We start from the raw sequence: 11,278 nt of genomic DNA, 5'->3' as shown, positions 1-11,278 counted from the left end.
GAGAATGGCCCAATCAAAGAGCCTGAATGCCCAAACCTGAAGTTCCCATTCAGCCCTATGCAGCCAGCAGCTCAGAGATTAAAACATTTTAAATCAGAGGGGTTTATTCTTATACTATCAATCTGAGATTTTTCTGAGCCTTTCAATTCAGCAAAATGTTTTGATACTTGGACTTTTTTGTTGGTTCAGGCTGAAAGCAATGTTGAAATAGCATTTCCCTCAGGAAAGATTCTACTCTTCAGTCCTTTCTAGATATTATTTTAATCATGACTCTTTAAATAGAGTGAAATGGCCTAGCTAAGCATCAAACTGGGAATTGTTAAAGAAAGTATGCTCTAACTGTTTCTCCATTTCTGAAAAATCCATTTACAGGGTTGCAAAGGTATTTACTTTTATATGCAGGCAGTGTTTCTGCTCCCACAGCAATTTTGCTCTCTATGTGAACTATCACTTTAGGAAGGACAAAATGGAAATACCTATTTTCTACCCTTAGAATTAGTTTTTAAATTCTGAAATGTTCTCCGTCTTCCATTTCTAAACAAAGAATGGTACTGGGTTCTTCAAGACCTACTTTCATTTTGCTGGGAGTATCTTGTGTTCCTCTCAACTTTAGCTTTACTACAAAAAGCTCCCTGAAATGTCTTTCATAATCAAATGTTTGTTTTATAATTTAGATTAAAAAAATATTTAGTCACCCAGTCCTTGTGATATCAACACTAAGTTATAAACTACACAGACACTTGGAGTCAAAGCACTTCAGCGAAGCTGGGCCCAGTTCAGCAAAACACTGCATTATGTATTTTTGGCTCACTGAGGTCAATGGGAACCAAACACACACCAGTCCTATCAGTCTGGATACACTTCACCATGCACAGCACACAGCTAAGTACATTTTCCTGTAGGCTGCCCTGGCTAATTTGCCATTCCCATCCAAACCAGACATTCTCAGGAAAGGAAATTTAGTCCTTGTAGCTCCATAATTTGTAGAGTATACTTGCACTTCCAGATCTGTAATGTGACTAGACCTAATAAAAATGGTTTCTTAATATATCTATGAATGTAATATCTGTGAAGAAATGCCATTTACCAGGGAAGAAAAGAACTGTTAAAAACTTTGCTCTGTCCCAGTTATTCCAGATCAAAGCCATCCAGTGAAACCCTGTTAAAAGAGAACCAGATAAAGCACAAACCTGTTAGGCAAATCAAAGCAGCCAGTGGGAAAATGATAAAATACTGAAATAACTATTTAAAAATTGCATCCCTAAAACTCTCAGCTAGATGGATACATATTTTAATACTGCTTGACAAAGTGTGGTGTCCCTCATTTTTCTTCTACTACATACTATGAATAAGGAAATTATTTTCAGGAATAAATCTGTTCACCAGTATGTTCATTTTTCATTGGCATATTGATCTCAACTCTCTATCCTTTGGGTATGAAGAAAGTTTCTTTTATTGACAGAAATTTGGAGCTGGAACCTGATGCTTTCTTTACCCCATGTCATAGAAACAATTTCCTGATAATTCTGCTATACTGGCCCCTGATCTCGATCCCAAAAAGGAATGTACTGGTGATGGACCCTCTTTGCCATCCTACCAGTTTTTGTTCAGTAACTTTTAAAGCTTTGGAAACTTCTGCATGTTCTCTGAGGTGCAGGAAGGTCTGCTACTAAAAATTGCCTTTTCCCAGAGTCTAATCAGAAATACCCTTTTAGAAAGTGCATGTGACCATTAAATCATTAACTAAATGTTATAAAATAACTTTGATAATTTTATAACTATATTTAAATATTACTAATAAATAATTATCTGCCTATTTCAATAATGTTTAATAACTTAATCATTTACATTTTATTAATATCTTTAAATTCCCATAAAATATGTTGGGTTCTTTTTCTCAGAGGCAATTCTTTCTAATGAAAAGTGAAGAACAGTGTTTATTTCAAGCAGTGTTATGATCCAGCACAATGCCAAACAGATAAATTCCATCACACCCTGGGTCCTTGTACATTACTCCTCCTTTCCACCCACTGTTTTCCTGTGAGTATGGATGATGTATTCCAGGAGATGTGTGCACAAGGTGCCTCGTTGCCCCTTATGGCTCTGCATGGTGCCCGTAGTTAGGTACACAGACAAATTAGATCTTCTGTATTCACAAGAAAAATTAAAAGGAGCCGACTTAATAGGGTGTTCCAACCCACCCACACAAGGGTGAGAAGAACACAGGTTCCTGTTAATGGATCCCCTGGGGTGGATTAGAGTGAAACAACACTGAATGATTGGTGTTTGGAAATATAAATCTGTAAGGTTTATTTTAGAGCAATTTGATGGCAATGGAAAGCAGGTATGTAGCCATTTTGGTTATCATTATCTTTAGTAGGATGACAATATAAAAGCATAAAAAATATCACTTAGGGAAACATGTAAGGAGAAGAAAGAGAAGGAAGGGTAAGAGCAGAAAGACCTCACCACCCAAAGGCCTCACAATGAGATTTGGTTGCAATTTCAGTGTCTGTTGGTTGAAGTGATGGTCATAGTCTTGGCTGAAGTGCTGGTTGCAGACTGGATCCATCAGGTGTGGAGGGAAATTCATGGAACACAGAATGAATCCATTGGGTTTACAGTCACTCAGGTTCAGGTGGAAATGCCAGGTACCTCTCCTGGGGTGGGGAGTTTCACACTGGATACGATATGATGTTGTGGATCATGGGACACTGTGGGAGTCCCTGACACCTTATAAGATGGTGGCCCATTATATCTCATCAATAGAGATGAACAATTTCAGGATTTGTGTGAATGCCCCTGATACTTCCCTGGCAGAGGAGTTTTCACAGCTGAGCTCCTTTGGGTGAGGACACAGAGACAGCTCCCACCACAGAGTTTGCCTCTTTGCTGACCTCGCTCCACACCCAGCTTGTAGCCAGCCTGAGGTGGGCTGTAGTTTATTAAGAGAGACTGAATGAAAACACAGGGTTCTGACCACCTGCACATACTCACATACCTGCATATTTTCAGGTAGAAACTTCTTGTGTCCTCTGTTCTCCTCAAACACGAGCAATGCAGCGGGAGACAGGCTCTTGTCCTCTCCAAATAGAACAGAGAAAACTATTAGTTCTCTTGATTCACCACTTCATCTCATCTTCCAAACACAAGATCATATTCAGCTTCATTCATTTTACTCATTAATTTCATTTAAAATTGCAGGTATTCTCACATGACTCTTAGGAAAACCAAGCCTAAAGACAATGTGTAATGCATACATTACTAATGCAATGCACACAAGTAATGCATCCAGGTACTTCACAAGAATAACCAGAGGAAAGATCACTCACACATTTGCTACTTGCAAGTCATCTACAATTTTCTGTGAAGCTTTTTTTTTATTATTACAGTTATTCTTAAGTTCCTTTTATCACCATAATCAACTGCCTTTCCCAGGAAAACTTTATCATTCTGTGTCTGCTGGCTCTTGATGGAAAAACATTTCACTTCTGTGGAATGGAGAAGTGTTTGCTTTCAGGTCAAAAAAACAGTTCTAGTTCTTAAACATCACCTCTTCCACCTCCTTCAATCACTTGCAGTAACTTTCCTTGCAGTGGGACAACTCCATCAGGCACTTTTACTGTCATAAACCCATACTATGCTTGGCATAAATACTGCCAACCACAGACTTATTTTACTAAAACCTTATTAGGTATGTCATGTTAGCCAATCTGCACAAAATATTTATCCACCTACAGGGATAGAAGGAATGACATGATTCTGTTGTGCAAGAAAAGTGGTGATTTCCCTGACAGGCCCCGATGGCTTTTGTGCATTCAGCAGCTCTGATGTATGGAAAGCAGAGTCTCTGTGCTCTGCTTTGGCTGTAACTTGTCAGTCTATCACATTAAAAATATCCAGGACTTTAGTCAGCAAACATAAGTACCTTATCCTCCTGCTTTGGATGTTAAAGCCATATTCCACTGGACTTCATCTGGGAAAAGGCTGGACAGAAGGTTGAGTAAGCACAAAATTAATCAAAAACTCTTCTGAGCCTCTGTGGGCTGCATTTCTTCCTCTATCATTAGTAAATCCCTATTGTCTGTGTGAGCCATGGAAGGAAATGGTTATCTATAAAACTGACTGAACACTATGGCATTTCCATTCCTTATCTAATATATAAGGACAGTAAAAGAACTGATGGATACAGGAAAATGTAGGGAACATTCTCCTTCTGGTAGATCCTGGTTATTAGGGAAAGTAAGACATTTTTAAATGATATGGGTACATGTCCTACTAGCTATTTTCACATTTTAGCTGTCAAAATTAGTAAACCAGATACTTTTGAAGAAGGAATTAGAGGTCCATTTGCTAAACTGAAGGCACTTAGCACTCCTGTCACATTGTATTTTATTAGGAGGACCAGTAAAGAATAACAACTGTCAGACACTGTTCTTATTTCAATCCTTAAAAATAGTATAATTTAATTTTCTGTTTCAAAATACTTTGAAGTTCCTAAAATTCTGTCATAGAAAATAGTAAAATAGCTTCTAAGAAGCCAAAATTTTTCTTTTCCATTCCTGTTACCATTGAGCCTGAAAGGTAAAAGGTCATGTGTCATGGGAGGCTGACCCTCTATGTGCTCCCTGTATAAAACACAGTTCCATTTTGGATTGATTTTCTAAGCAAATGGTGCAGTTAGGGTGATAGGCTGTAAGCACATCTCCCACTGTTTGAATAATTACTTACAAGACAACATTTCTGTCCCCCACTGCTCTCACCAGTCCTCAGCAAGACACAGGGAAACTTGAGCACTTTCTGACTCCATTCCCTCAATTATAAAACCTCAATATTAAAGATTTTGGGGTTCTTTTACTTACTTGTGAGGCCACTCATTCGTCCCACCTAACTGGCCATGATGAGGATGCAGACCAAGCCAAGACTACCTTTCTGCAAGATTGTCTGTAATTCTACAAACACCAAAATAAAAAAAAAGGAAGGCAAAAAATCAAGCATATCTTTAAGTCTCTTCCACTGGATGTGTACACTTAGGGTTCTCATTTAAACTAAATGTCTCAGTTAAGCCATTCAAATAATAATGCAGCTGCTTCTTTCTATTTCTTGAAAAAAAAATTTTATCATTTTCATTTGAAGGTCTTGTGATTTAAATCCATGCTCTTCTTCATGGCAGGCAGGGCAGATGTGCAGAATGCTTGGGGGAATGCAGAGGTCTCCTCTGCACACTGTTATTCCCAGAGGTAAAGAAATATTTCTGCCTTAGAATGTCCATTCATAGCTCAGCCTCCTCTGGGCTCCTACTTGAGTTTCCTCATCTTTCAGCCTTGTAGATATTTCTGAACTCTGCCGAATTTGACTGAGCCTGTTTTTGATCCTCTCCATAGGCCACAGGGAGCACATTTCATACATCACTCTTGTAAATTAATTATGTTAACAGATGAAGGGTGGAATCATATCAAAGGGTGTGCACATATCTCTGAAATCACCTGAGCCTAAAGACTTTTCTTACAAAACTTGGGTCTCTGCTTCTGAGAAAGCCTGAGGCAAAACCTGCAAGACTGCTGGGGATGCATCTCACTGTCTTCCCTATTCATTAAGGCAGTGAAGAAATAGTGACAACTCTGCAGCATTGGGAACACCCCAGAGAGTCACTTTTTCATACCCTGCAGCTTCTGGTTCCATTGTCAGTGCTGATGCTGCCATGCTCTGTTTCTCTCCTACTGTTCCTTTTTATTCCAGACCACAGCATTTATTTTAAAATCCTTTCAAACCCTACTTGCCTTGTAACACATAATCCTGCCATGGTCATGGAAGAGCTGCACTGATCTTTGTATCCATGTGGCCAGGCCAAGGTGACCAGATTAACACAAATCTGTGAGATTGCATCTGGCCAGCCCATTTCTGTGGATCCCAGCATTTGGTACATGTGCCTACTGCTTAAGGGCCACTCCCTAGCATAGCTGCTGAAATTACTTTTTCCAGATACAAGGGCTTCCTTACTAAACTGCACTGTTTCAAATGCACTTTTTTTTAAGCCAGGTTCCTCTATAACCTTCCTCTGTAACAGCACTATTTACTCTTTCTGCATGCCAGGCAAATAAAGCAGAAAGGGTGAGAATGCTGGTGTAACCAATAAAACGAGTAAGAGCAGCGTAGCACAATTTATCTTCTTTGGTAGGAGAAAATCTCAGGAGAGAGTTAATTCTTGGGGAGAGGTGATCATTTTGATTTTCCTCCTAAGGCCTTTTTCACATTGCTAGAGAATTTTACAAGATGAGAATGAATCTTTAGTTGAACTTTAACTACAGGACATCAAAATACAAGCTGAAGGAAAAGGAGAAATAACATGACAGCACTGCCAGGTCTTTTTGCAAAAGACCTGCAGCATCTCATTGCAAATGAGATGTCAATCCTGTAATTAGCAATTCAGTCAGTATTAATTGTGTGTGTGTTACTTTCCATCAATCACTGTCATTTCCATGTAGTCAGGATGTTTTCTAGAACTCAATTTGTAAACAATATGCAAAAGTTTAACCCACTTTAAATTAATGTTCCTAAGTAGGAAAAGGGATGTTTCAGCTATTTCTTTCTATAAATGGACTTTTAAAATTTTAGTAGGTCCTAAGGGAAAAACAAGTGTGCATTAAAGGCCATTAGTCCACATCCAAAACCATTGCAACCAACATGTAGCACGTAGTACTTTCTTGTCAGGAGTAGCACAAAACTGAAAAAGCCATGAGAGAGAGAGAGTCAAAGGCACAAGTCATTCCAGAAATTCATATTTTATGAAGCAATGTCTGTTCTTGATTTAAGACGTGTCCAGCAAGACATAATCCATGGCTTGCTGGCAAGTGGGGGTCCCATTTTAAAAAAAATTTTAATCCCCTGCCTCTCAATATATCAATTTCAAGCATCAGAACTTGCTTTATTTTCATCTGATAGATTTCAGAAAGCCCTCTGAAGGAAAATTGTATTTGTCATAAGTTATGATAACATATAAATTATATTTTTCATATAATGACTACTGCAACCAGCCTTTCACCTTAGATTTGATAGATTAAGTAGATTGAGCTCCTGGAACACTTCCTCTTTAATAACATTTTTTCATATGCTTTAATTATTCCACTGGCTCTTCTCACTGGTGATCAACAGCCTTACTGAATTGTGAACATTAGTCTTCCACTGGGACACCACTGAAAGTGCCAAATAAAACAAAACTTCTATTTAATATTCTCAGGATTGCATTAAAACCTTTGCTGCAAATTGCATTCTTTCTCTCACACTCCATAACTACATCTGACTGAAAATTAATTGCTCATCCACTTCTTGTGAGCCACTTAGATCCCGTGCTTAATATGGGCAGTCTGTTCCTTAGCTGTGCCGCTCACTGGGAGAGCCATAAACTCTGAAGCACAACCACCAGCAGAAAATTTTTCACAAGTCTAAAAGGACATCATGCAATGAATCACAAACTGTGACTCTGTCTTCAGTCTGTCTCCTCTGGAGAGCTCAGCCCAGAGCACAGACTGGAGCTCATGTGTGAAGCTGCCAAAAATGCAAATGACAAACTGGCTACCAGCTTTCATTTCGCTTCAACCCAAAGTTAATCTAAAAAGCATATACGTTGTCCAGCTTCAGCCTGGTTTGCACAGTTTCCAGGTCAACTATCTGTTTACAAGTCTATCTCTTTAATAACCTGTTCCTTTTGTGACAGAAAATATCTATGTATAGAAGTTGCCAGAAACAGAGGGGCATCTTTTGACATGTGGTATCACTTTTCAATACTTTATGCACTTTCCTTAACCCCCCAAGTCTGGCCCTCACAAGCCATCAGGTCAGGAAGGCTTTCTAGAAATAGCCACACCTCATTGGCTTCAAAGACAGATGCACCTCCCTGGTCCTCTAAAACCTGAGATTTCACTTTATTATGTGTGTGTTTTCTCTTGAAAACCCAGCAGATGTGCAAGGACCAGAAGCTGTCATTTTTCCACATAAAATCTAATAGGATGTACAGTATTCATGGACAAATATGCTCAGGAAAAGAAAACTAAGATTCGAAAGGGGATGGCCACAGTGAAAGCACCCAGCTCCCACTAGGCCTGGTGACTTTCTCTGTTACCTGCACCTGGAGCTCTTGTGTTCCACATCAGCACAAGTGATTCTGTGGCATTTCTCCAAAGAGAGTGCTCTTTGCAGAATGAACCACCTCCTCCATCAGGCACATTGCTCATGGATGGAAAAGGACAGGAAAAGTCTTCTACCAAAGTTAAATTCACACACATCCTAGGACAAAAGACAAAGAAAATAAAAATTTGAATAAGATGAGTAAAGGGTTTACCTTCCCAGCTAGCAGATAGAAACAGATCCATTTTACTTATATCTCTGTACCCTGATATGCATATACATTTTACACTGTTTTTTACTGTTGCCTATAAATAACTAATGATTTATCTATAAAACATTCTTACAAGCTTTGAAATCTATTTTAAAATATGGACAAAATAATGGAGGAGATGGCTACATTGAAAAATGAAATGGAAAAAGCTAACAAAGTTTTGACATTTAGGATAATTACGGACAGCATTCTTGGAAAGAAACAGGATTTATCAGCTCAGTAGTTTACCGTGCATATTTTTTCCACTGGAGGTACTACAACAACGAAAGGGCCCTAAGGAAGCTTGAGCTATTGTTTAGGAAGATACTTAACAATGTTTTTGGCTTGCAGCATGATTAATCTTATTACTTTCCATGGAACTATTCACATGCTTCAATTAGGCTTCCTGGAGAATGTTTACACAAAGTAAAAGGGGAAAAAAAATCACAGCCCTCCAGAGCATCAATTGTTCCCAAAACTCATTAAATTAGTATTTTGTTGTTACAGCTCCTGCAACTGGCTGCCTCAAAGAGCAATACAATACTGCAACCCATCAGCACTCCTTTTATTTTTTGCCAAATCTTTTGATCCATTCTGACTGGATTCCTCCCATACACCTTATTTCTCACTTTGGCTTCTTTCACTTACAGGGTGGATCTCCCCTGAGAGTTTGCCTTTTCATGATTCAGATGCAGCAGGAGACATTTTACAGTGACATAGGGCAGCCTGTTCAGAAAAGACAATATTTATTAACTGCTTAGCATACAGCACCTTGAGGACCCTAGGTCAGAATGGACAAGGAGAGATTACAGTAATTTTTGCTTTCCTGAAGAACAGTTTGTGATTTATTCTCCTGGTATGCTTGTCACTCAACTGAGTGTGCCTTTCCAGGCTTTTACAGACTTTTCTCATGTTCTTCATCCCTTATGAGCAAATATCCCACCATGGTGTGGCTGTTACACCTTCATGGTAACACTGCTCATTCCAGGATGCTTCTTGGAAGTTCACTTGGCTTTTCTGACCAACAGCTTGAGAGAGAATTTACTCCTTTTGGTCCTATTGAGAAACAATGCAAAAATAAATGAGCAACAGAACCAGGAACATTTTCCATACAGGCATGAACTCTTTCCTCCACAGCTGTAAATTCCCCTTGCAGTAACTTCAATTTCTTTGAAAATACTATAGTGAAATTCTGGGCACTTTAAAGGAGTCAAGACTTTACACAGATTTGTTCCCTTCATTCCCACATTTTGACACATGTTACTAAGTGCACACCTGGTTTTTGCTCTGGTTTGCCAGGATCCAAGAGCAGATATTATTAATCCAGTCTTGCACATACAGTTGAGCAATGTTTCACACTGCTTTGCAACATTTCTGCTTCAACAACCTTGTCTGCATCAGCTAATGTTGACGTGGGAGCCAACAAAAAAACTCTTTTGAACAGAAGTTTGTGATTAGCTTTTGTATCCAGTTGCACACACAAACACAATAACAGATGGAAGATTACTAAAGAGTGGAAGAGAATGAATTTTCCATGTCATTATCTCTCCGAGATGGGAAGTACAAAACAACACCTATTCTATTCCACGTCTGGCACAATGGGCTTCTGTCTTTGGGCCAGATGTGATCTGCTTTCCAAAGGAAAGTAGAAATCTAATTAGAACATACTGTGGAGAGACTGACCTTACACTCATCTGAGTTTTCATTAAAGTAGCTATCTAAAGCACTTGATATGTTGTAGGCTGCAGCTGTCAGCTTCAAGAGCTACATCTGAAAGCCCTAAAGAAGAAATAATTGCCAGGTAATGATTGCAGCACAATGCTAGTGCACCTTGCTGTTCCATTACAAGAATAACCTTTTAATTACCAAGAGTTAAAAGAGGCCTTTTCTGTGGACAGTGGGGCACATTCTAGGCATTGTGAAGTTCCTACAATTCCTACGAGTGCATTAATTCCAAAGGATCTTTCTGGTACTTATGACCACTCAGGGTTTCACTCACTCAGAGTAATTAGATTTTTTAAACCATTCCTTTCTTCTGAAGTTTCAGACATCCAGGCAGACCTTCAGTAGGACACCTGATAAGGTAATCTGCTTTTTTTTTTAAAGAAAGTGTATTGCTCTTTAAAGTGTTTACTTTAAAGAATTTGCAGGTCTTTATTTACAAATGCACTATATTTTAGGATATCTCATCTGCTGGTTTTGCCCTTCAGTATGCAAAATTACATGAGAGGATGTCACAAAAAGAACTGAGCACACAGCATTTGCCAGCTTATCCCCTCTTCCAATTCAAAGCTTTAAGAATGCAGACCTTTCCCTTGATCTGACAGGTAGCAGAACAAAACACTTGTATTTTAGGTGTTGTCTGTCATGTTTTATCTGAGAAAGACATTTACATACTGCAACAATGCCAAGAACACTGGCTCCCAAATTCATATACAAAATGGAAGCATTCATTAATCACAGATTAACTAGGCAGCAATCCAGAAGACCAGCTTCCTCCAAGGGGTTGATACCAACTGAACATCCATCAATAGATTTCTAATATACCTGAGAACACATTTTGTATTTCGAAAAATTCCAGCAGCAGAAATGTCAAGAAGAGATTGCAATAATGAATAATTATTTGCTACTACAGCCAACAAGTTAATATACTAATGGATATCTACTTTATTCCCCCCTTGTAAGATAACTGATGGTTAATGCATGTTTTTATGTGGGAACATTACTCACAGCCCAAAACATGACATTACTCTTAAAGAGGAGGTTCTGATACTTTACTGCGTAGAAATGCTGTAGTGTGGAATAAATGCTGCCCATTGTTTTATTGCAGCTCTGCAGTTCTGCAGAGAGCTGTGTTAAAAGCCAGTGTCTCTTCAGTATTGAGTTTCTAAATTAATATTTATC

At 38.7% G+C, this 11,278-nt stretch overlaps 1 long non-coding RNA gene across 3 annotated transcripts in view; it reads right to left on the bottom strand.

Annotated features, from left to right (window-relative positions):
- Window positions 1-1,086: 1,086 nt before the first annotated feature.
- LOC125327877 overlaps window positions 1,087-11,278 on the bottom strand; it is an 84,532-nt gene continuing 74,340 nt past the window's right edge. The window contains exons 5-10 of one of the 3 annotated variants that reach the window (XR_007204413.1): window positions 9,023-9,430; window positions 8,120-8,283; window positions 4,863-4,952; window positions 3,929-3,987; window positions 3,002-3,084; window positions 1,087-1,159 (exon numbers count right to left, since the gene is read on the bottom strand). This is a non-coding gene — a long non-coding RNA (uncharacterized LOC125327877). The remainder of the gene's footprint in view (window positions 1,160-3,001; window positions 3,085-3,928; window positions 3,988-4,862; window positions 4,953-8,119; window positions 8,284-9,022; window positions 9,431-11,278) is intronic. The other 2 variants (XR_007204414.1, XR_007204415.1) reach the window with 2 other exon arrangements.

Source organism: Corvus hawaiiensis, chromosome 6 (genome assembly GCF_020740725.1).
Source record: "Corvus hawaiiensis isolate bCorHaw1 chromosome 6, bCorHaw1.pri.cur, whole genome shotgun sequence".
NCBI lineage: Eukaryota > Metazoa > Chordata > Aves > Passeriformes > Corvidae > Corvus > Corvus hawaiiensis.
The sequence above is the reverse complement of the archived record's forward strand: the minus strand, read 5'-3'. Positions and strand labels throughout refer to the sequence as shown.